This window comes from Daphnia magna, unplaced genomic scaffold (assembly GCF_020631705.1).
Source record: "Daphnia magna isolate NIES unplaced genomic scaffold, ASM2063170v1.1 Dm_contigs021, whole genome shotgun sequence".
Taxonomy (NCBI): domain Eukaryota; kingdom Metazoa; phylum Arthropoda; class Branchiopoda; order Diplostraca; family Daphniidae; genus Daphnia; species Daphnia magna.
Genome location: NW_025533118.1, coordinates 1,343,033 through 1,364,570, shown reverse-complemented (window position 1 = coordinate 1,364,570; position 21,538 = coordinate 1,343,033). Strand labels below are relative to the sequence as shown.

The following is a 21,538-nucleotide window of genomic DNA, read 5'->3' as shown; positions in this document are numbered from 1 at the left end:
AAAACATACAAGTTATAAACATTTATTGTTATTTACAACAAAAAAAGAAGAAAGAAAGGAATCTGATAAATGAAACAGTACAAAACGAAGGAGAAGACGAGGAAGGATGGGACAAAGAAATAAAAAACGGGTAACAAATATATACAAGAATAAACATACTAGTTTTAAACATTCTTTTTTATAATAGAAAGAGAAAAGAAGACATCCGTCGACTTAGGCTGCCGAGGCCAGCGAGACGGCTGCTGCTGAGGCTGAATCGTATCAAATCACGGTCAAAGCCAATCGATCATTCGCGAACAGAACCAAGCGGTTACACTTCAATGTAATTAAAATAGAGGTACTATTATTTACATAAACTACACAGAATGGACATAACGACAAACAATTTTTGTAGATCCTAAATTGGCACAATTGCCTCATGTAATAATAAACCGTCTGCCGTCATATATCGCTCACCAGGAAATAAGAACAGAAACCGGAAGAGGGAGAGAGGAGAGGGAAGGAGGGAGAGGGAGGAGAGAGAGAGGAGAGGGAGAGGAGAGGAGAGGGAGAGGAGAGGGAGAAGGAAGGAAAAAAAAATGTGAAATACACATTTAAATCTAACAACATCGAACTTTTCTTTCAAAGTTACCTGAACTTTTCTTTTCAAAGAATAGGAGGCAATAAGTATTTCTGCTGGCTTTATTATCAAACGTGACTATGTGTAAATGCAACATAATATGTGTATCTTATCCATCATTTGTTTGAGAGGGAGAGGAGAAGGAAAGGGAAAGAGAGAGAGGAGAGGAGAGGAGAGGAGAGAGAGAGAGGGAGGAGAGGGAGGAGGAGGAGGAGAGAGAGAGAGGGAGAGGGAGGGAGAAGAGGAGAGGAGAGTAGAGGGAGAGAGAGGAAGATAGGAAAGGAGATAAGGAGGGGAGGAGAGGAGAGGGAGAGGGAGAGAGGGAGAGGGAGAGGGAGAGAGAGAGGAGGAGAGGAGAGAGAGGAGAGGGAGAGGGAGAGAGGAGAGGAGAGGGAGAGGGACAAGAACAGGAACAGGAACGGGAAAGGGAAAGGGAAAGGGAACGGCTACGGGACGAGAAGGAAGACCATGAAAAGAAGAAAAAAATTTGTTGAAGCAGTTATTAATCCAGTCAGGCAAAAGGAATACAACGAATTCAAAAGCAGAAGATTTTTTAAACTTTTGATTTTTAAAAATAAAATACTACGTCTTCTTCGGCATTATTCTGGGCTGATCGACGGACGAATCATTTATAATTCTGGACTTGTCGACAAATATATTTATTCTAAAGAGACATCTTTGTCTTAAGTTGGATGCAAGTCATTTTTTTAAAAGGTTGGTTCATCTCTGAAAGAAAATGTGTTTGTAAATTTTTGTTACATTTTACGAACCAAAAATTTCACAACATTGTCAACATGAGTTAGTAAGTCCTTCAAGGTAATTAATACTGGAACTTTTTTATTTCAATTCGTTTATAAATAGTTCATATTCAACCGCTAGATGACGAATGGGTAGAGAATATTTTGTTAAAGAAAATATATATGATGTAAAATCGACAATTCGCAGGTATGAATGAATTTGATTGGCTAATGAAATTTCCCGCGCAATTTTTTCATCTGGTTAAAATTTTAGTAAAATGAAGGGAGACCCAGGTCGGATCGGGTTGGACAAAACTTGATCCTCAAGACGCCCCAAATGTCCTTATCAAAAACCCACCCAAATATAAAGTAAAATGGAACCAGTTTTAAAAAAATTAACTTGAACGATTATAAATGAAAGCAACAATTTTGAAACATAAGAAAGAGCTATGTCTTAAGAAAATATATAGCCTATGAAAGCCTCGCTTAGGGCGTAAATCGATAAAATTATTTACAGTTAAAATTTAAAATTAAGGTAAATGTGATGAAATATCCTGTTCAATGAAGCAACCGTTTAAGGTCTATAATCATTTAGGCCTATCCTGAGTAGCATACTGTTGCAATGTGTTCGGCCGGCGAGCGGATTCGGCCAAGCACATGAACTTAATAAATAAATAAATAATAAAATAAGGAAACCCAATAGATAGGGTACTCACATATATTAAACACTACGCAGAAGTGGCCAGGCAAACACCTCAAACCTTCCTTAGACGACTCAAACGAACGTAAGAGTCTTACAGTTTGTTACACACACATCACACATACGTACGCCTCCGACGGGAGACAGGACAAGGGACGACAAGAGAGACAAGTGACGACTGCCCCTCTTTTCGTTCGCTGCAAGCTTACGAGACCGTCATGCCCTTACTCGGCAACTATAACACAGGCCCTCAGGGCCCACACATACACATACCTAGATGGGGTGAGGAGACGGACATCACAAAGGGTACTGAGACGGGCGGACCGTCTGCAACAATACTGATGCATTTGCTTATTAGGATTAACTAACAATCTTTAAATTTGGATTAATTAATATTTTAAACTACAATACAATACTATTAGGACTTTGGCTATTAATACTTATTGTTACAATATTTTGTCAAACTGATGTCACCTTGGTTTAACAACTGGCAAATCTTTGAAAGTGCCCAATCGGTCAGGTTTTGATTTCAAGTAAACATATACAATCATTCATTTTAATCATATGAAAATTCATGCATCGACTGCACTGTTAAATAATGGCCTCTATTTTTAGGTAGACTAGGTCTAATATGCAATGAAAATTTTACAAAAACCCTATATTTGGTTACATCACCTTTTCACAAGTATCGGTGCCTAAAACTTCGAATAAGTTATTTAATCTAAGGGATTTCTGGGTTTTTGAACCACGTTCAAAATTTTTTAATGTTATTTTGTTTGTTTACTTAAATATATGCCACTTAAATTTTATGAAATATATTTTGTATGATCATTACTTTTCAATGTATTAAAAACTTTAGCTGCAAAATCACATGTTTGTAAATGCATCAAAAAATTCTCCGAAAATTTTCAATCACTTTATCTATTTTATCACCACTTTTAGCTAAATTAGTGCGTTTATTAATAACTGATGTTGCGTAGCGGTAGAGTATAAGACAGCGAATCTAAAGGTCCATTGGTCAAATCCTAGCACGGCTAACTCTTTTTTCCAAAAATTAACCTTAAAGTCGGTAGTTTATAAAATTAATTAATTTTTCAGTAGACTATTAAAATTAAGTATCTTATAGAAATTAAGTACGAAAAAGAAATCTAGTAGCCTGGCCTTTTTTAAGTATCAAAAATTAAGTATTTTGTCGCCGCTGTGTAAGAAGTGGTCGCCCAGATCCAATTTTGTGCCGTACTACTATCGGTTCAAAAAAACCGACTCTTAATTTTTCGGGTGCGATAACTACTGACGAATCTTGCCTATCTGGAACCCAGGAGCGCTGCGTTCAGCGCTAACTTAGGAATGGAAACGGTTTTCTTCGGTGCTAACTTGTTGCTGGCCTTGATGTGATGGATGCTGATCCACCCGCCGCGATAAGTATTTCGTAGGTACATAACGGTGGTGTATTCCTCCTCGGATACGTCAGAAAGAAGTGTAACTGAGACTCCATGATGTGTGCCTCGCCCTGAAGCAGGCACCAAACCAACAACGTATCCACCAATCTTGGGGCCTATTCGAACCAGGATTTCTACCAGATGTGGTCGATCTCGTTGACAGCTTCTGCCCAACCAGATCCTTTCAGGCCAAGCTCTCACAATTTAATCTTCGTCTTAACGAATAATTAAGCACATGTCCCAAAAGGAAAAAAACAAAACAAACAAACTGGCCTCTTTGCTAGTGATTCCGACGCGGGTATATTCGACGTTTTGCAGATTATTCACTCGGAAACCGAGAGCGTCCGCAATAGTATTCCATACGAGTCCAAGTACCTCATCATATTTATTGCTGAAAGATTGTAAGAGCCGGGTGAATCGGGAATTGGAACTGGCTTCACAGCTTTTTTCCTTCTATTGCGTGAACAAACTCGGGTTAATTTGAGAATCATCCTTGCAGGTGTAGATCGCCGGTAGTCAGCACTTTCTCGTTGGCAACGGCTTCCTCTAAACCCTATGCTACGGAGCTGGATGAACTCAGGTAATCATTATCAATACGATTTCCTCTTAACAACCTCAATTATCGTCTCCTTGACTCCAGCGTTGATGGCTGCTCTCCGGCTGGTATGGATCACGATAAAAGGTGAACACGTGACTCCGAATGGAAGAAGTTCTATACAGCAGATCAGGTGATACAGCAAATCGGGCTCTTTCCACGGGAAACATAAATTGTTTGCATCTGACGGACGAAATCGGAAGCGGCTGAACATGCCTTCCACATCGGATGCCAAGGCTACTCCCCCCTCTCGAAATCAACACTGCTGGCAGTTTAGGCTCTAGAGCAGGGTTAGCCAAAATGAAGTTCTTTTGACATTTCCATTAGAAAGGCGTTACTGCTTCGAATATAACTCGTTGCTATGGTCCCTTGTACACTCCGTGATGGTCGTGGAAAAAATTTTCTTCGTTTGCGGCCGGACTGACTATAGACGGGACGCATAGTCCTGATCCAGTCTTTTTCATTGCAGCTCGATAATCTGCCTCAAACTCGCATCACGATCAAATTAGAGCATAAGACTCTTTAAACGATCTTCAGCCATCCGATGATTATTCGTTATATCCGACTCACATTCTCACCAGTTCGTGGGAAACTCGTATCCCACGTCTAGCTTTCGCGTCTTATCGTCTAAGATTGAGTTGGCCTGTCTATCGTACTCAGTTGACATATCGGCTAGTTCGTATTCGGTTCCGTAGTTCCCGGCCCCCAAGAAACTCCTAATCTCTTGGGTCAGCTTGGTCAGTTGAATTGATCCGGTGGCGGTGTGAGCTCGAACGGTCGTTACCATTGCTTCATCCTGCACTACGCCAAATGAGCCATCCAAATCTATTCCGTCCGCAGCCGGTTCGTAGTCTCCACCTACTCTTGATTCTAAGGCGACCACGAAATGCCAAAGATCTGTTTTGATCAATATATCAATTCTTCCACCGGTCACTGTGACTGGAAGGTCTGTCAGATGACTCCACCGCTCCTTCAAATACGGCCAATCTGCTACCGGAGTATCGCTGGCCACGGTCGGTAGAGTTGAACAAGCGATGGTGATGAACTCCCCATCATCTTGCATACACTGTAAAAAATCATCACTTTTTTTTCGTGCAAAAAACCCAAAATTTTTTGTTCTACCAGTTTTGGGGTTAAAACCCCGAGAAATTTAGGGTGATTTCCACAACAATAAACACGGGGTTTCTTTTCCCTAATATTTGAGGATTAAACTACCAAATTTTGGGGTTTTATCTAATTGTTTTTCAATAAACAGTGGTCAGGGACGGATTTCGAACGACTGAACCTGGGGTACTGATACTTGGGTTTCCAGTCCAGTGTCTTACCACTGAGCTACGTTTGAGGACTAGAAACCAAATATCTTTTCAAGTACAAGTTAAGTGCGTGGATGGTAGAAAAAAATTTGCGAAAAGTTTGAAAAGATTTTGAAACATTTGATATTACGTCCTAAAATTTTGTTTTCGAACATAACCGATGGATAAAAATTTATATTGTAACATTTTTAATTTTCAATTTACGACTAATTTGAAGGGTTTAAAATTTTTTTTTGGTGAAAACATTTTGCTGTAATTATTTGAAAGTCCGTGAACGCAATAAAATTATGTTTTACGATATTTTTATGTACTATTAGTTTTTTTTTCTCTCTATTTGAAATACATTTTTAAACACGTTTGCTAACACCCAATTTCTATCCGCTTCTCGTGTATCGGAGCCGCATCATCACCATCGCCACACGACGATGTTTTCCCATCTCGATAAGTAGCGTGGATGGTCTGGTGGTGACGGAAGCATCGGTACTGTTTCTACTGTCCTCTTGAAATAATTGATGGTGGAAACTGGAACAGTTCGTCTAGCTGCAAGGCTTCCTTTGAGGACAGAAATGAACTGAATGTTTAGCTTTCTAACAGCCAAAACACAGACGATGTCTAGGGCAAAATGGATAGGAGTTAAAAATCCCCACGGGTTTCTAGCTTATGCTTGCCTTCGCCTTTGAAACAGAAATGACGCGAAGCGGGCTTTGACGATGTAGGAGCGATTGACGATTGTTTCGAAGAAACTTGATTGTTATGGGCAGCGAAACGAATGCTGGATTTTTTTGTGGGTGATTGCAGTTGATCGGCGGCTATGATGCAGTCATTCTGGTAGGCAACGGCAAGATCACACAGCCATGCACCAAAGGTGTTAAAACTCTTGGTCTCTAATCCTTCATATCGACCGTCGTTTCTGGTCAAACGGTAGTGGAATTGAAGTCATTGACAGACTTTCTTGATCAAATCGACTGCGGCGGTTTCCCAATAGAACCGTCGAACCAATCTTCAGGAGCTACGTTATGTTGTCGTTGCCGTTGTAACCAACCTGCAGCTAGCGTTGACTTTTGGTTAAATTGTTGACTAATTGAAGTGAAATGGTTGTGATCGCCATCTCCCAACTGTAAGTGTAATGGTGATAATAATGTATCTTCTGCTACTTCTTGTTTGACGCGAATCTCCTGTGCACGAATATGGGCTTCCACTGTTTTACTCCAAGCATCAATTTCTCGTTGCTACGCTGCTTGAATTTCCTCCTCCCAGTCTACGCGGTGTCGCCCGCCAACCAATCTGGGAAATATCTCCGACGGAGTATCCTTCTTATTGTAACAGAATTCCCATTCTGCAAGCATGGCTTCTTCACTTTCTCTCCCCCATATCCCTCACACAGACACCACCAGAACCCACTATAAAACTGCAAGCAGCAACAGAATAGACCTATTTCCCATCGACTCCACAACAACCCTCTACCTCCTCTGCTTTCTTCCAGCCCGCCCACGGTAGTGGGAGTTCTCAGCACTTTAGTTAATTGTCTTTTGATTTTTCCACCCCTTCTGTTAACTATAGTTGCCCTCCGGTGGGCAGAAGATTATTGAGATTTTCTGCTGCTTGGCATTTAGTTTCTAACGATCTCTATATTTTAAATTTTGTATACTCGGTCACGACTTGATTTTATTGATCTCCCTTTCAGAACTCAATTCCGCCAAATTATCGTATGTCCTTTGAAATGAAGCGCGTTTGCTACGACGAGGTTTTTTCGAGTTATTTATTATAAACGCGATAGTTCCTGTCCTAGATTCGTCTTCTGGTTTTTACAGTAGTATTTTTTTTTTTGCCCAAAAAGACAGGTGGCTTCCGACCTATTATTAAACTTAAGACGTTAAATTCCTTGGTTCATTACGAACATTTTAAGATTGTAGGATTGGAATCTGTTAAACAACTTATTCGTCAGGACGACTGGATGGTCAAACTAGATCTTAAGGATGCATGTCTGGCTGGTCTTGTACGAATGGAACACCAACTATTTTTGCGTTTCATATTGCGGGATCTCTCCTATCAATTCAATTGCCTTCCCTTTGGGTTGTCGTCAGCTCCACGCCTTTTCACTAAATGGTTAAAACCAGTCGTTTCTTCTCTTCGTCGAAGGCGAATTCACTTAGTTATCTATTTAGACGATCTCATTATTATTAGCAACAGCTGAGAAGGTACTTTGCGGGATCTAGCTGTCGCAATTTACTTGAGCACCTCCTTTGGTTCCCTTATCAATTGGGATAAATCCATTCTTTCCCCCACTGAATCTATCGAGTTTCTTGGATTACTGATTAAATCCAATACACTTTCATTGGCACTCCCATCCGAAAAAGTGGTATCTCTTTCATTTATTGGTCGTCGTACTTTAGAGAAGGGATCCGTGTCTCTTCATAACATATTATCCTTGATCGGTAGTTTTTCATGGGCTATTCCTGCGGTGCCTTACGCTCAAGCGTACTATCGTAATTTGCAACGTTTTTACATCTTCCATTCTAAACGCAGCAATTTCTCTCAAGTTGTTTCCCTTCAATTGGGAGTTAGAGAAGATATTTCTTGGTGGTTACACAATCTCTCCTTGTCTAAGGGGCTGTGCTATGTAGCTAAAGAACCGGATATTGTTATCTATTCTGATGCTTCTCTTCATGGAAGGGGTTCTACTTGTGATGAAATTCAGTCCCGGGGGTCTTGGACTGGTCATGATTGCTTGCGTCATATTAACGAGCTCAAGCTGCTTGCCGCATTCTACACATTAAAATCCTTGACAGCTTTCTCTACAGATCTAGCGGTTCATATTTTTCCCGACAATTCAACAGCAGTATGCTACATTAATAAGAGTGGTGGTACTAAATCTAGAGCTTTATGTGATTTAGCTCGACTGATTGTCTATTGTGCATAACCTTTTCTTCTTCACATTTACTTGATCTTCTAAATTCTATTGCAGACGATCAATCAAGGAAAACGCTCGACGCCAGAGATTGGATTATGAGCAAATTGGCCTTTCGCGATCTCTCTCTGATTTGGAAAACAAACATTGACCTGTTCGCTGCACCTTGGAACTTTCAGCATCACAAATTTGTGTCTTTGACACTACAGTCGGATGCGTTTGCAAGAAAACGTCTTTTCACTCCGCTGGAAACACCTTCAGGGTTATGCGTTTTCCCCGTTCTCTCTAATAGCCCGCTGTCTGGCGAAGGTTCGGAACAAGCAAGCGGAATTGGTGTTCATTTTTCCCTATGGACCAGTCAACCCTGGTTTCAACTCTTGCTACACCTGGCCAGCGGCATTCCCCGTGTATTCTGGTTTCCACACGATCTTCTATTGTCAAGCAAAGGAGAGCCTCGCCCTTTAACGTGCGAGTATTCGCTCATCCTAACCGCATGGAGGTTGTGTGGGAACAATTTATACAGCGTGGCTTTCCGAACTCAGTGGTCAAGCTACTCTTTGTGAGCACCAGAGACGCCACGACAATTGCTTACCAATCGGCGTGGAAGTCTTGGTGTAATTGCTGTAGTCAACGGTGTTCCAATCCCTTGCCTTGCGATTTACATATTGTCCTCGAATATTTAGCATACCTTAGTCATTATGGTAAAGCATACTTTACGATATATATTCATAGATCAATGTTGTCTGTTACGTTGCCTTCCATTAATGGTTTTCCTTTGGGTAAGATCCCCCTGGTTAAACAGTTAATGAAGGGCTGTTTTAATTATCACCCACCCGCTCCTAAATATTCTTCAATGTGGGACCCTGATGTACTCCCTCAATTGATGACTCAATCGGGTGACAAGTCGTCTTTGAATTTTAAAATTCTATCCCGGAAAGTTATGAACTCCTTGGCCCTTGCCTTGTTACTGCGTGTCTCTAAAATAGCTTCCATCGATAGAGAATCAGTTAATTTTTTACGTTCTGGGGTCACTTTTTCTTTCCAAGCCTCGAAAATAGCAAAAATCGGGAGCCCTTCAATCTTTCTCTCTTAATCGTACGGAAAATTCTCTCATTTGCCCAGTCGATTGCTTGGCGCAATTTGTATACCGTACGGACATACAATCTGATCTCAATCAATCTCTTTTACTTGTGAGTCTTCGTGAGCCTCACGAGGCGGTTTCTGGCTCTACTGTCGGTCAATGGGTTAAGGAGTATCTCTCTTCCGCTGGAGTAGAGTCTGGCGTGTTTTCCACTCATTCGACTAGATGCATGGCCTCGTCAAAAGCCCTGTCTATCGGTTTGCCCATTGACTCCATTCTTGCAACAGCCAATTGGGCTGTTTTGAGAACCTACTTTCTCAAACTTTTACCGTCATGATCAAATTCATTGAAGTCACTGCTGAGGTTGACGCCGAAGTAGAGTTCAATTGGTGATTGCATGACACGACTAAGGAGACCTCAATGATCTCAGATCCAACCCAACCGACCCGGAGTAATTAACGTCTCGTCTTCTTTATTCCATTTAGGTTCCATGGTACTCGACGTGGTAGATATCGTTCAGGCAGCCGTTAGACCCGTTCAGTCACACTGCAAATTTTAATTGTATTTTGCATTGAATTGGGGTTTCTTTCCAGGAGCTAGGCATACTTGTTCTCTTTTTTTTTACCTTTGTGTACTAGCGCTATGCACTGCCGAGAGCAATCACCAATTCACGTTAACGTCCGACAACACGAGAGAAGCGAGAGCAGTAGTGCAAGTCTCAACCCCATTCTCGCAGTACAGCATACTCACACACAATCACCCCATAGCGGACAAAACACAAAACAGACTACCATTCTCGCAGTACAGCATACTCACACACAATCACCCCATAGCGGACAAAACACAAAACAGACTACATATAAGCGAGAAAGCCAGTGAATGCCAAACAACACCACTTACTCCACCACGCGGAAAACCAACGCAGCTTCAACAAAAACAAAACTACCAGCACCAACCGTGGTGGAATCATCACCAATAAAAAGCAACAAGCCGTGTTCCGAACGTCACGTGCAGATGGACGTTGGAACAGAGTTATAAAAGAGAGTATGAAAGGGATGATGATGACGATGAAGGGGCTGGCGTGGACGTATGCCAAAGTCTTACAAAGCGGAATTCCCGACAATTTTACTGAATCTAACACGTTTTTACTGAAAATACGAAAGAAATGCAAGTGATCGTTAAATCCCGGGTTTAGGCACTATTTGTTCCGAACGTCACGTGCAGATGGACGTTGGAACAGAGTTGAAGTATGAAAGGGATGATGATGAAATGGAAATGATGGATGGGAACTGAACAAATTTATTTCTAGATTTGGAGAAAGACAATTTGTCCACCGGCGTGAGGGGGGAAACAGAGAGAACTGGGAGTACTTGGTTACTTCGATACTTAAAATACACTGAACAAAAGGGGCAAGGGCTACTTCACACGAAAACAAAAATAAGAAGACCCTTGCCACCTACAATCCTGCCCGTGAGGGCAGTACTGTAAGTGACAGCGGGCCCACCAGTCCACAGGTACTAAACAAAAAAAACCAAACTCCAAAAAGGAAACAAACAAAAACAAGACAAGTTCTCGCAGAAAGGGGAAAACAAAAAAAAAAAAAAAAAAGAAAAGAAGGCAAACTTCAGCATCGCCACTGGCAAAGGCCCACGTTCAATTCTACACGGGGATGACTTCTTGACAGGCCCGTCAGTGCACATAGGATGTGGTGGTGATTCGGGGAGTCGCACATTTCGTAAACCCGCGGATGAGGGCAATCAGCGAGTTTTAAGTGTCCAGCCACCGACAACGGCAGGAAGCATCTGAAGCAGCGGTGTTGGGCGAACAGCAACTCCAATCGCTCCCGGTTGGTCATCAACATAAAATCTTCATATTCTGAGACTTTCCGACCGCAAACCCACATACCAGGCTTTCCAAGTTGGGTCCTCAGAAGGCAGAGGTTGGACGGGGTATGCTTGGGCGCGACGAACCGCGGGGCGTCCGGTTGGGAAACGGGTTTGGAAGCTGCCTTCTCGGGTTCCTTACGTAGGAGGGAGCCAACGAAGCTGCTCAGCAGGACTTCTTTTTCGGAATGAATGTGAACGTGAACGTTCTTTAAGTCCTTGGCGTTCTCTTTCAGCTCGTTGTCGAGTTTGACCATGACCTTTTGGTGGGCTAACACCACGTCGATAACCGCAGTTCGAGCGTTCAAGAGATCCTGCCGAATTAGACGCAGGTTGACCGCACACTTCTCTTCACGTTCACGGAACTTCTTTAACTTTTCTTTTACCGATGCAGCCGATGGAGGTGGATTCTCGGCCATGATGCACGTTGGGAGAGAGGAGGTAACTTTAACGTGTGCTCACTACAAGTTCAAGGGAATAACTGTCGTCTGCTAGTCTGGGGAAACTAAACAGTTTCCCAAAACAGTCAGGTGCTAAACAGTAAGTGACCGAACTTTAGCCTTTGCCCTTTGAACTGAATATAGATGGCGTTGCTGTCGGAAAATTTTACACCGCTCTTGCAGTGACCTCTACGATATTTACATCGGGGTTTAAATTTTTTTATACAGTTTTACATATGACTTTATACCATTTTTACATTTTACGATTCTGACATTTGACATTTGACAATTTCCTACGCTGAATTTCATAGCCCGTTTGCAAGATTGCACGATCCTTTCCCAAACTCCGCCAAAATGAGGTCCCTAAGGGGGAGAGAAATGCCACTCGATATGTTGACAAGCCAATTTCGATCGAAGTTCTTGGTGTTGTTGTAACAATTCTATTAAAGCCTGACAAGGTTCTTGTTCTCCAGCGACGAGATTGGTTCCATTATCACTGCAGACGACGTTCGGCTTTTCACGTAAACTCACAAACCGGGTAAAATAGAGAAGGAATTCTTCGAGACCGAGACCCCCGGAGACTTCTAAGTGAACAGCTCTCGTTGTAAGGCACGTAAACAAGCACATCCAACGTTTTTCGTGTCTACATCCTCTTCCACCGACTCGTAATGTTAGAGGGCTGAAGTAGTCGATTCCCGTATATGTGAAAGGTGGAAGATAGGGAGTGAGCCGATGCACTGCTAATGATACCATGAGTGGCGGAATAGGCTTAGATGACCAACGCTCTAAAGGCCAGCAATTGTTGACAACTGATTTGATGACTTTGCGTCTAGGGATTATCCAAACGTGTCCGTAACTCCGTCAGTAATCTTTCCGATTTGATATGAAGATTCCGCGTGTGATGCTTCCATACAATCCTTTGCGTCACGAGTTGATCAGCTGGAAGCAGGATGGGATGCTCTGTGGAGTAATCGGCTGGAGCCTGTAGTATACGTCCGCTTACACGTAGCTTTTCTACTTGGTCCAGAAAAGGGCTGATAGTGCGTAGGCTTGACTTCAGAGGCAATTCCAGGTTCTTCTTCAAAGTGTAGATTTTTTTGGCTAATGTCAATTCTTGGGCGCGTTTAATGCAGTGTTAAAGCCGCAGACATTTCTTCGGTCGTCAACTCTCCAACGGGTTTGCTTGCAAGTGCCCATCTTTGCTCTGGCATTTTTCGCGAACCTCCTGTACTAAGCAATACCTCTCTGGATCTTCAGAAGACTGGAATAATTTCTTACGCAGTTATCTATCGTATATCTTTTCGTCCTCGGTTTTGACGGCAAAGACTCGAATCACCTTAACGTCACTCTCTTCCGGCTTTGCGATCTCTTCCCAAGTATCCCACTCCGACGGATCGAGTATCAGGAACGATGGACTTTCGTTGACTTTTACCAACTCGTTGACGTTCTTCGGTTCGATGCCACGACTACACAAGTCCGCGGGATAGTTAACTCCAGAAACGTGACGCCATGGTCTTCGGTTCGATTTTCGGAGGATCTTGCCAATACGATTGTTTACGAAGGTTTCAAATCGGCAAGTATGGGAATGGATCCAACGTAATAACTTTTGAGAGTCGGTGTGGAAAGTAACTTTACGTAGGTCAATCTCGAGCTCCCGACAGATTACTAGGGCGATGTTTAAGCCTTCAACAACAGCCTGCAACTCCAATCTTGGGATCGTGAGGTCTTTTACTGATGTTACGTGGGTTTACGGTGATCGACTGGTCCTCGAAGACGAAGCGGAAATACGTCACAGCTCCAAATCCTTTTGTGGTTGAATCCGCAAATACATGCAGGTGCTGCTGCGTCCAACGTCCACGTTGAGGTCGAAAACATCTTGGCACCGTCAGCAACTCCAGGTTCTCCAGATACTTGTACCATTAGTGGAAACGTTGGCCTAATTCTTTGGGGATAGGGTCGTCCCACCCGATCCTTTTCTCGTACGTCCATATGTCTTGCAAAAGAGACTTAATCAAGAAAAAAACCTGACCGACGAGTCCCAACGGGCCGTAGACAATGGATATAATACTAAGGAAGTTCCTTTTGGTGAGAACGTCATATGACTGGGCTGCTTTCGTATGTTGAACGTTAGCATATCCGTTTCCCTGTTCCACATTACTCCAAGTGTTCGCTCAATGGGCAACTTTTCCAAATCAAGGTCCAGTGTTGGTGAGGCCAGAACAAACTCACGTAGAGCCGATATCACCTTCCTTGATGAGAACGTCCACTTTGTTAGGTTAAAACCACCAAGTTGTAAGAGTTTCTTCATTTTGCGGCCTGTTTTACTGCCCAATCTTCGGAATCGAAGGAATCGAGGTAGTTGTCAACGTAGAAGTTTCTTCGGACGCTATCTGCTGCCTCTGGATACTGGTCACGATGATCGTCGGCAGTCCGGTTGAGGGCGAAGATACAGGTCCTTGGGAAAGATACTTATCCAAAGACGTGGACTGTCATTTGGTATGTTAACGGTGCTTGATTAGTGCCAGGCGTCTGGTAGACAAAACGTTAGGCCGCCTGATCTTCTACTGGGACCTTCACCTGGTAGAACATCTTCTCGATGTCCGCGCCGACCGCTACTAGGTTCCTTAGGAAGCTTAGTAGGACACCGAGTAGGCTAATGAGAAAATTGAGTCCGCGTAACAGGTTCTGGTTGCTGGACGTTCCTCCATACTCTGCGACTCCGTCGAATACAACTCGAACTTTGGTCGTAGAGCTGGATGGGCTTACGACCCCATGGTGCGGTAAGTACCACGTTTTACTTGAATCCTTCCGCAACTCTTCGGGTGTGAGGAGTCTGGCGTGATCCAGGTCGATGTACTCCTTAACAGCTGCATCATACTTCTGGGTGAAGTCTTCATCTCGATGAAATCGCCTCTGCAGAGAGTAAAGGGTCTTCAATGCAGTTCCCCAGTTTTCCGGAAGGTTTACGTAGTCGTTTTTCCACATTAGACCGACTTGATACCGTAGATCGTTTTTCACGTAGACCGTCTTCGAAGAGAACAGGCTGTTCCATGTCTACGTCTTTCGCCTCCAGCTGCCAGAATTTCTTGACTAATTTGTTGAGGTCTTCAGGACGTTTCTCTGATACCATATGGGCGATGAACGGACGTCCACCTTGTGGTGGGCCTGTTTGACCACCCAGGCACCAACCAATCGGTGTTTTGAAAGCGATAGGCCCAATTGTTCCATCCAGTGGATTGACGGAATCTATGTGGTCGTCAGCATCTGCTACGTCGAGTCCAATCAATACACCAACGTCTTCGGGTTGTACGTTCGGGACATCAAGACCACGTAGGTGCGTCGCGAACAGGACTCCATTTGATGAGGGTTGATTGGGGGTTTCAGCGTCACCTTCAAATTTTTAACGGCTTAGGCGTGTGTGACTTCAAATCGGCTTGTTCCGTCGACTGACGAAAGGGAGAAGTTCACAACCGATTCTTGCACGTTCGACGTGGCTCCATCATACGAGACAACGTTGATGCGTTTAGGCTGTCCAACTAATCCCAGCTTCTTTACTACATCGCTCCTAATCAGCGTGGTGTCGCCTCCGGTATCCAGGAATCCGAAAGTGTCGACACATCTTGCACCGACGCTAATACGAACGGGCACGATCTTTAAACGGACACGTCGCCTTACCGTTTCCCTTTGACTTAGTGTTTCAAGGAATGCAGTCGATGTAGACGCTGATGGAGTTGGTGGATACGTTTGTTTCCACAGTGGGATGAATTCGGATCCATGAAGCAGGGCACGGTGTCTTGATCCAGCACATCTACCAATAGTACATTTGATGTTTCTGTTCCAGAACGCAGGGAGTGGAACACTCCCTGTGTTCTTGCTTGCCGGTTAGGCATAGTAGACACCTTTTGGACTTAAATACGACTTCAGCCCGTTTCGTGGGCGTAAAAGACATAAATACGTACAGCTGGCCAAGTTGTGAGCCCTGCCGTTACAAGCGAGGCACCTCCACTGGTCAGTATTGTCGGCTACTTTCTCCCCCATCTTCTGTCGTCTTCCCATGGGAGCGGATAACGAAGGTGATGATGCCGTTACTTTAGAGCCTTCATCTGTCGAAACGTGCCCAATGGTTGAGGTCTGAGAAGCGTTCTGTGTCTTGACTGGCTTCTTCTCATCAAACCATACTGATTTGGTCGTAGGCGTAGACAACGACTAAAATTCGTTTTTACCATGTTGTTTACTCATGGATTTTACTGTTACCCTGTCGTCCAGGTCTAGAACGTTCAATTCTGCTCCTGCCTTTTTTCTCTTCTCGTTCCACTTCTCCTTCAGGAGGTTGCCAGCTTTGCTTCTATGGCCATCAGGGTAGTATTGCTGTAAAGTTCATGCAAGTATCTCAATTGTGAAAGGGTCAACACTGCTACGTGCAGCCGGTTGGCGAAGGGCTTGAGGCTCGCAGCATCCTGGCTTTTCAAAGGTGAATTCTGCAGCTGATCGTCGAGATAGGTCTGGTCCATGACTTCGGTGCGGCCGTAGACTGCTTCGAGACGATCCCACACCACTGAATGCATGGTCCTATCTGTGAGGCAATCACCGATATCGTTCCGTACTTCTTTAGACAGCAGCTCTTCCAACATGAACAGAAGGGCAGGGGAACCGTTGTATTCGTTCTCGTATCAGGCTTGTAATTAGGCCTTAAACCGAGCATAATTCTTCGGATTGTCATCGAACGGCTGGATCTTGAAGCTCGGGGTAAGTAGACGACTACAGCAACCACCATGAGAAAGATTCGAGCTACCGGTAGCAGGCTGGTTCTAAGGGGACGTATCTGAAGACATGTCGTCCCCAATGGTAGGGCCGCAGACTGGATGCATGATAGGCAATGGTCTTGAAGGCTGCTCTCGTGAAGAGGTGTCGGCGTCAAGCAGAGTTCTGCGATGCAGTACCGTGGCTTTGAGTGACTTCAAGGTAGACCGGACGGAAACTTCTTGTCTAGCTGATAGAGTCTGTGGTCGACTAGGTATGCGTACTCCTTGGTCGCTGACTTGCTCCTGAATCGTTCTCAAGTGAACGTTGCTTGACGCCAATCTCCGTTCGAAGGTCCTCGATCAGTACGTTTAAGTCTAACTTAACCGTTTCGATCTTCTGATCCATGTCGTGCAACGTCTTACGTGAGTCTTTAACCAACTGTGTGCGGCGATTTCAGTGAACGTGACATGAGAGCTGTCTATAAGTTTGCCTAGTTGCTCACCCATACCCTTTAAAGCCTTACTCAATGTTTCCGTGACTGACGTTGCGTTGGCTTCCATCTAGATCTTTGTTTGTTCCAACTTTACTTCCAGCTCCAGCATTTGCTTCTGGATGTACAGGTCTAGCTGGCTGGTTTTTTTGGGAGGATCTGTTGAGACTCGTATCACGGTGTTTATTCATCTTACACGAGGCGAGGAATTAATACAAAGTTAACAGGGAAGTGAGATGGGCCTACGATACGACCGTACGCTGTGCTGGTCACGTGGAGACTCCCTGACCTCTGTCTGTGCCGAGATGGTGGGCCGGGTGTGAGCCCTCTGTCGAGCAAGGCTACAACAGGTCTTTTTCTTTCTTTCTTTCTTACTTTTATTTTTTTTTAAGGCAGGTCCCTTTTGATGCTTCTGGGGAGGGAATAGCGCTTTAAACAGTGAAAAGGAGATTTACTTATCATGATGAACATGAATGAAACATGATATTATGATTCTAGGTTAGTTGAATTGTCTTCTGATTTTGATAAGCAGTCCACTCTTCTGCCGGGTATCGGTTGCTAGGCACGCTGATGCGGGTTGACTGGCGCGTGGGCGGGATCCGGCCTTATTCTCGGCCGCGTCCGACTTGCTGGCCCTGCTGCCCGTCTGTTCTTTTCTCCGGCTGTGCTGTGGTGATGGGTGCTGCTCTTTCGGTGGTGGGGGCTGGTTGAATTGGTTCCGCTGCTGCTGTTGGCGCGTTTTCGGTTGGTGGAATCGTTCCCGGCTTTACCACCGTCGTTTTGCGGAGCATGCGGCGATTCTGCCGAAAAAATTTGGCGGAAAGATAAGTTGAGCGGGTGACTGGAGGCCTATGCGGGGAGCATTCCGGTAGAGGAGGAGCGCTTTCGTCATTTTGTTTTGGTCGAATGTGCTGCCCGTTCGTGACCCGGCAACGAGAGCTTTAATGGCCTTGATCCCTACTTCGGCTCTGCCGTTGGATTGCGGGTAAAACGACGATGATGACCCCCATCCGACGTTCAAATCACTCAGGAATTCCAAGAGCTCGGCCTAGGGGAATAGGCTGTTGTCGGACTAGATTTTGATCGGAGCGTCTTCCATTGAGACGAAGAAGCTGCGGAATTTGTCGATGAGACGCCGTGCCGTGGTGTTCTTGTTTGGTAACATAGCAAAATGGGGCCACCAACTGAATTGGTCCACGATGACTAAAAAATGCCGTCCGTTGTCTTCTCCTAGATCCGCGTGTAAGAATTCGAAGGGGCGCGTGGCTGATTCGTGGTGGCGGATGGTTTCCTTTAGTTGGGACGCTAGACGGCAGGTGCATGAGTCGCAGGCTGCTGCTGCGTTGGCTATGTCGACATCCATCCCTGGACAGTACACGGATAAACGGGCCCTCTGGAGCATCTTGCTGGCTCCTTGGTGCATACCTAGCAGGACTTGGATCGTTTGACGGACCATGGAGCGTGGCATGACGACGCGAGGGCCCATTAAGATTGTTCCGTCGTCCTCGTTGATGGCCAGCTGGTGGCGAGCATTCCAGAATGTGCGCAGTGGCTCTGGCAAGTTGAACTTGTCGTTCGGGAAACCGCCTATGATTGTCTCGCGGAGGGATGTCATGACGGGATCGGCCTCTGCTGCCACCTGGACGGCTTAAGGTTCAAGTCAGGTGACTGGTTGGACGATCCAGCTATGAGTCCGATTAATGCTCGTTTCGCCATGAAGGTACTGGGTCCTTCTGTTAGCTCGTCCGCTTCCGACGCACGTTCGATTGGTGATCTTTAGAGTGCGTCTGCTTCCACGTTGATCTTGCCTGGGACCCATTTTGCTGTAAATATGAAGCAGGTCATTTGTAGGCGGAGGCGGAGCAGGCGCGGGTTGTCCAGTTTGTCGAGTGAATACTCGTTGAGGATTAGAATCAGCGGCCGGTGGTCTGTGACGAGGTTAAAAACTGGTAATCCCTCGAGGAATGGCCTGCATTTCTTCATGGCCCACGCGGCCGCGAGGCATTCCAGCTCTATCATTGCAAACCTGGATTCGGCTGATGATAGGAAACGGGATCCAGCTTGTACTAAATGCCACTTGCTGGTTGCTGGGTCTTGTTGCTTTAGGATGAAGCCTAGGCCGTGAAGACGGGATGCGTCGACGTTGAGGTACGTTATCCTGTCCGGGTTGTAAAACGCGAGCTCTTGTACCTGCGCGAGCTCCTTTCTTGCAATCTGGAAAGTTGATTCTGGCTGTGTGCCCCAGCTCCATTCCAAGTTTTTCTTCAGCAATGGGGAGAGGGGGGCTAGTGCTGTGGCTATTTTGCTGCTTAAGTTTCTGACCTGTTGACACAGCCCGTAGAATGACTGAAGGTCGGTGACGTTTTGTGGCTGTGGTAATTAACTGATGGCTCGCGTCAAATCTGGACTTGGGCGAAACCCCTCTTCCGACCCTACGTATCCGGCGAATTTGCCGATAGGCTCTGCGAAGGTCATCTTGGAGCGGTTGAAGCCGAGGATGTGGTCGCTGGCTGTCTTGAAAACTGCGCGGACTAATTCTCTATGCTTCTCGTACGTGGCGGAGTAGATAAAGAGGTCCTCCATGCATCTGGCTGTGTTGCGGAGGTGGCCGACAATGTCGTGGAATCGCCGCCCATAATCGTCTCCGGCGTGGCAGATTCCCATTGGCAGTCGAGTTTATTGGTTTAGGCCTTCCGGGCTGGCAAAGGTTTTTAAGGCCATGAAGGCTTCGTCTAGCGCGCTTTGGTGGTACCCCTTCAGTGCGTTTACTACTGTAAACAAGTGCATGCCTCTGGGGATTGTTCGGACCGCTTGGAATGGTGTCGGGTGGTCGAATTTGGCTCCGACCAGCCACTTGTTCAGCGGCTGATAATCCGGGCAAAATCTTACACCTCCTTTCTTTTTCGGTACCAGGACTACACCGCGGATCCATGGCGTTGTGGTGTATGGCGGAACTTTCCGCATGATGCCTTGAGCCCTTTGCTCGGCCAGCTTTTCTCTGAATGGTTTCTTCAATGGCTCCGACACTGGGCGGGATCCGTGCATTTTTATTGGGGTGGCTCCTTCCTTTAAGGAGAAGTGGCACGGTGGGCCGGGCATCACTCTGCAAATTCCGTCGAATACGCGCGGATATTCGTCCATTAGGCCGGATAAGTCTGCTTTCTTCTTTGCGGGCGAGGGGTAGCTCCTCAGCACGCTGACTTTTGCTCTTGGGTACCCGTCGTGTACCATGCCCAGCCTCCGCAACGTGGTTGCAAATAACTGCTTGCTTTAGTTTTTCTAGCACGTGAACCGATGCCGTTGCCTGTCTGGACTCGTTGACATGGACGGGCCAGTCGATTGTTGCTTGGAAAGTACCCAAACATATGATGGGGCTATCGGTTGCTTACTGGGCCGGGCTATTGGGCCTTAGAGGTATCTCTGGGAAGTAGGCGTAGTATATCTTGTCGGGGATGGCGTCGATATCTGATCTGGTGTCGGCGAGCGTTGGTATGGACGCTTTTTTCATTCCTTCTTTGGATGTAAACTCCATCACGAGTGGCTCGTTCCCTTCCATTGGCTTCTTTTCGAATATGGATCCTACTCTCTTCTTGGACCCATCTGCGCATGAACTGGCGAAGTGGTTGTCTCTTCCACAGTTTCTTTCAATTTCTTTCCCCAAGCGGGGCAGTCACGTCTGATGTGACAGGACGGTCTGCCGAAAAATTGGCATGACAGAGGGCTGTCTTTCTTTTCTTCAGAAGGTTTTGTTGGTCCGGGGTTGAGTTCGGCTGCTTTCTTGGCTTGTTATGTTGACCGCAAGATGGCGTTGATTGAAGACTCATCTCTTAGGTTGGCTGCTTGAAACTGGGACGTTTCAGCCGTGCGCAGGATCGTGATCGCCCCGTCAGGGTGTCTCCTTGTTCTAGCAGCTTTATTCGGACTTTGTTATCCACCACGCCGGTCACCACGGAAAAAAAGAGAAAGGGTAATGATTTTGGGATATGGCAACACTGGTGAAGGGGAATCGAGGGAGAAAAAACGGAAAAATTATAATCCGTGTTTTCATATTGAATTTCATTACTATAAATGAAACTCAAAAAATATGTTCTGATAATCACATATAGAGCTAATGCAGCTCTTTTTTTTAAGAACTTTCCCACCCTATAATATTAGGTAGTTACCGAATAACAGGCTTCCAAAGTAAGCCCATTCCCTACTAGGCCTCTCGGCCGTACGGATACTTTTGGAACGCGATACAAACCACATATCGCGTTGTTGAAAAATTCTAAAAAAAAATTACATGAAACCCCACCCTAATATTAACCTTACGAAATTTTTTTATTGAATTCCACCGAGAATTCTATTTATGGGAGCGTTTTGAAAAACGCGTTTTCCCTACTGATCCTCTCAGCCGTACGGATACTTCCGGTACCCACTGTATGTTAACTTAAACTTAATTATCTTAACTTTTAATTTTACTAGAAAAGATACTAAAAGGGGACGAAGCCCGAATAAATCGAGAAAAATAAGGGATTTCGATTGGTAAAGTAAATTATATCATGGTATAGTAATATACTATATTAGTAAAGTACAGTGAATGAAAGTATA

At 45.0% G+C, this 21,538-nt stretch overlaps 1 pseudogene; it reads right to left on the bottom strand.

Moving 5' to 3' along the window:
* Window positions 1–19,863: 19,863 nt before the first annotated feature.
* Window positions 19,864–20,480, bottom strand: LOC116923385 (annotated as a pseudogene).
* Window positions 20,481–21,538: the final 1,058 nt, after the last annotated feature.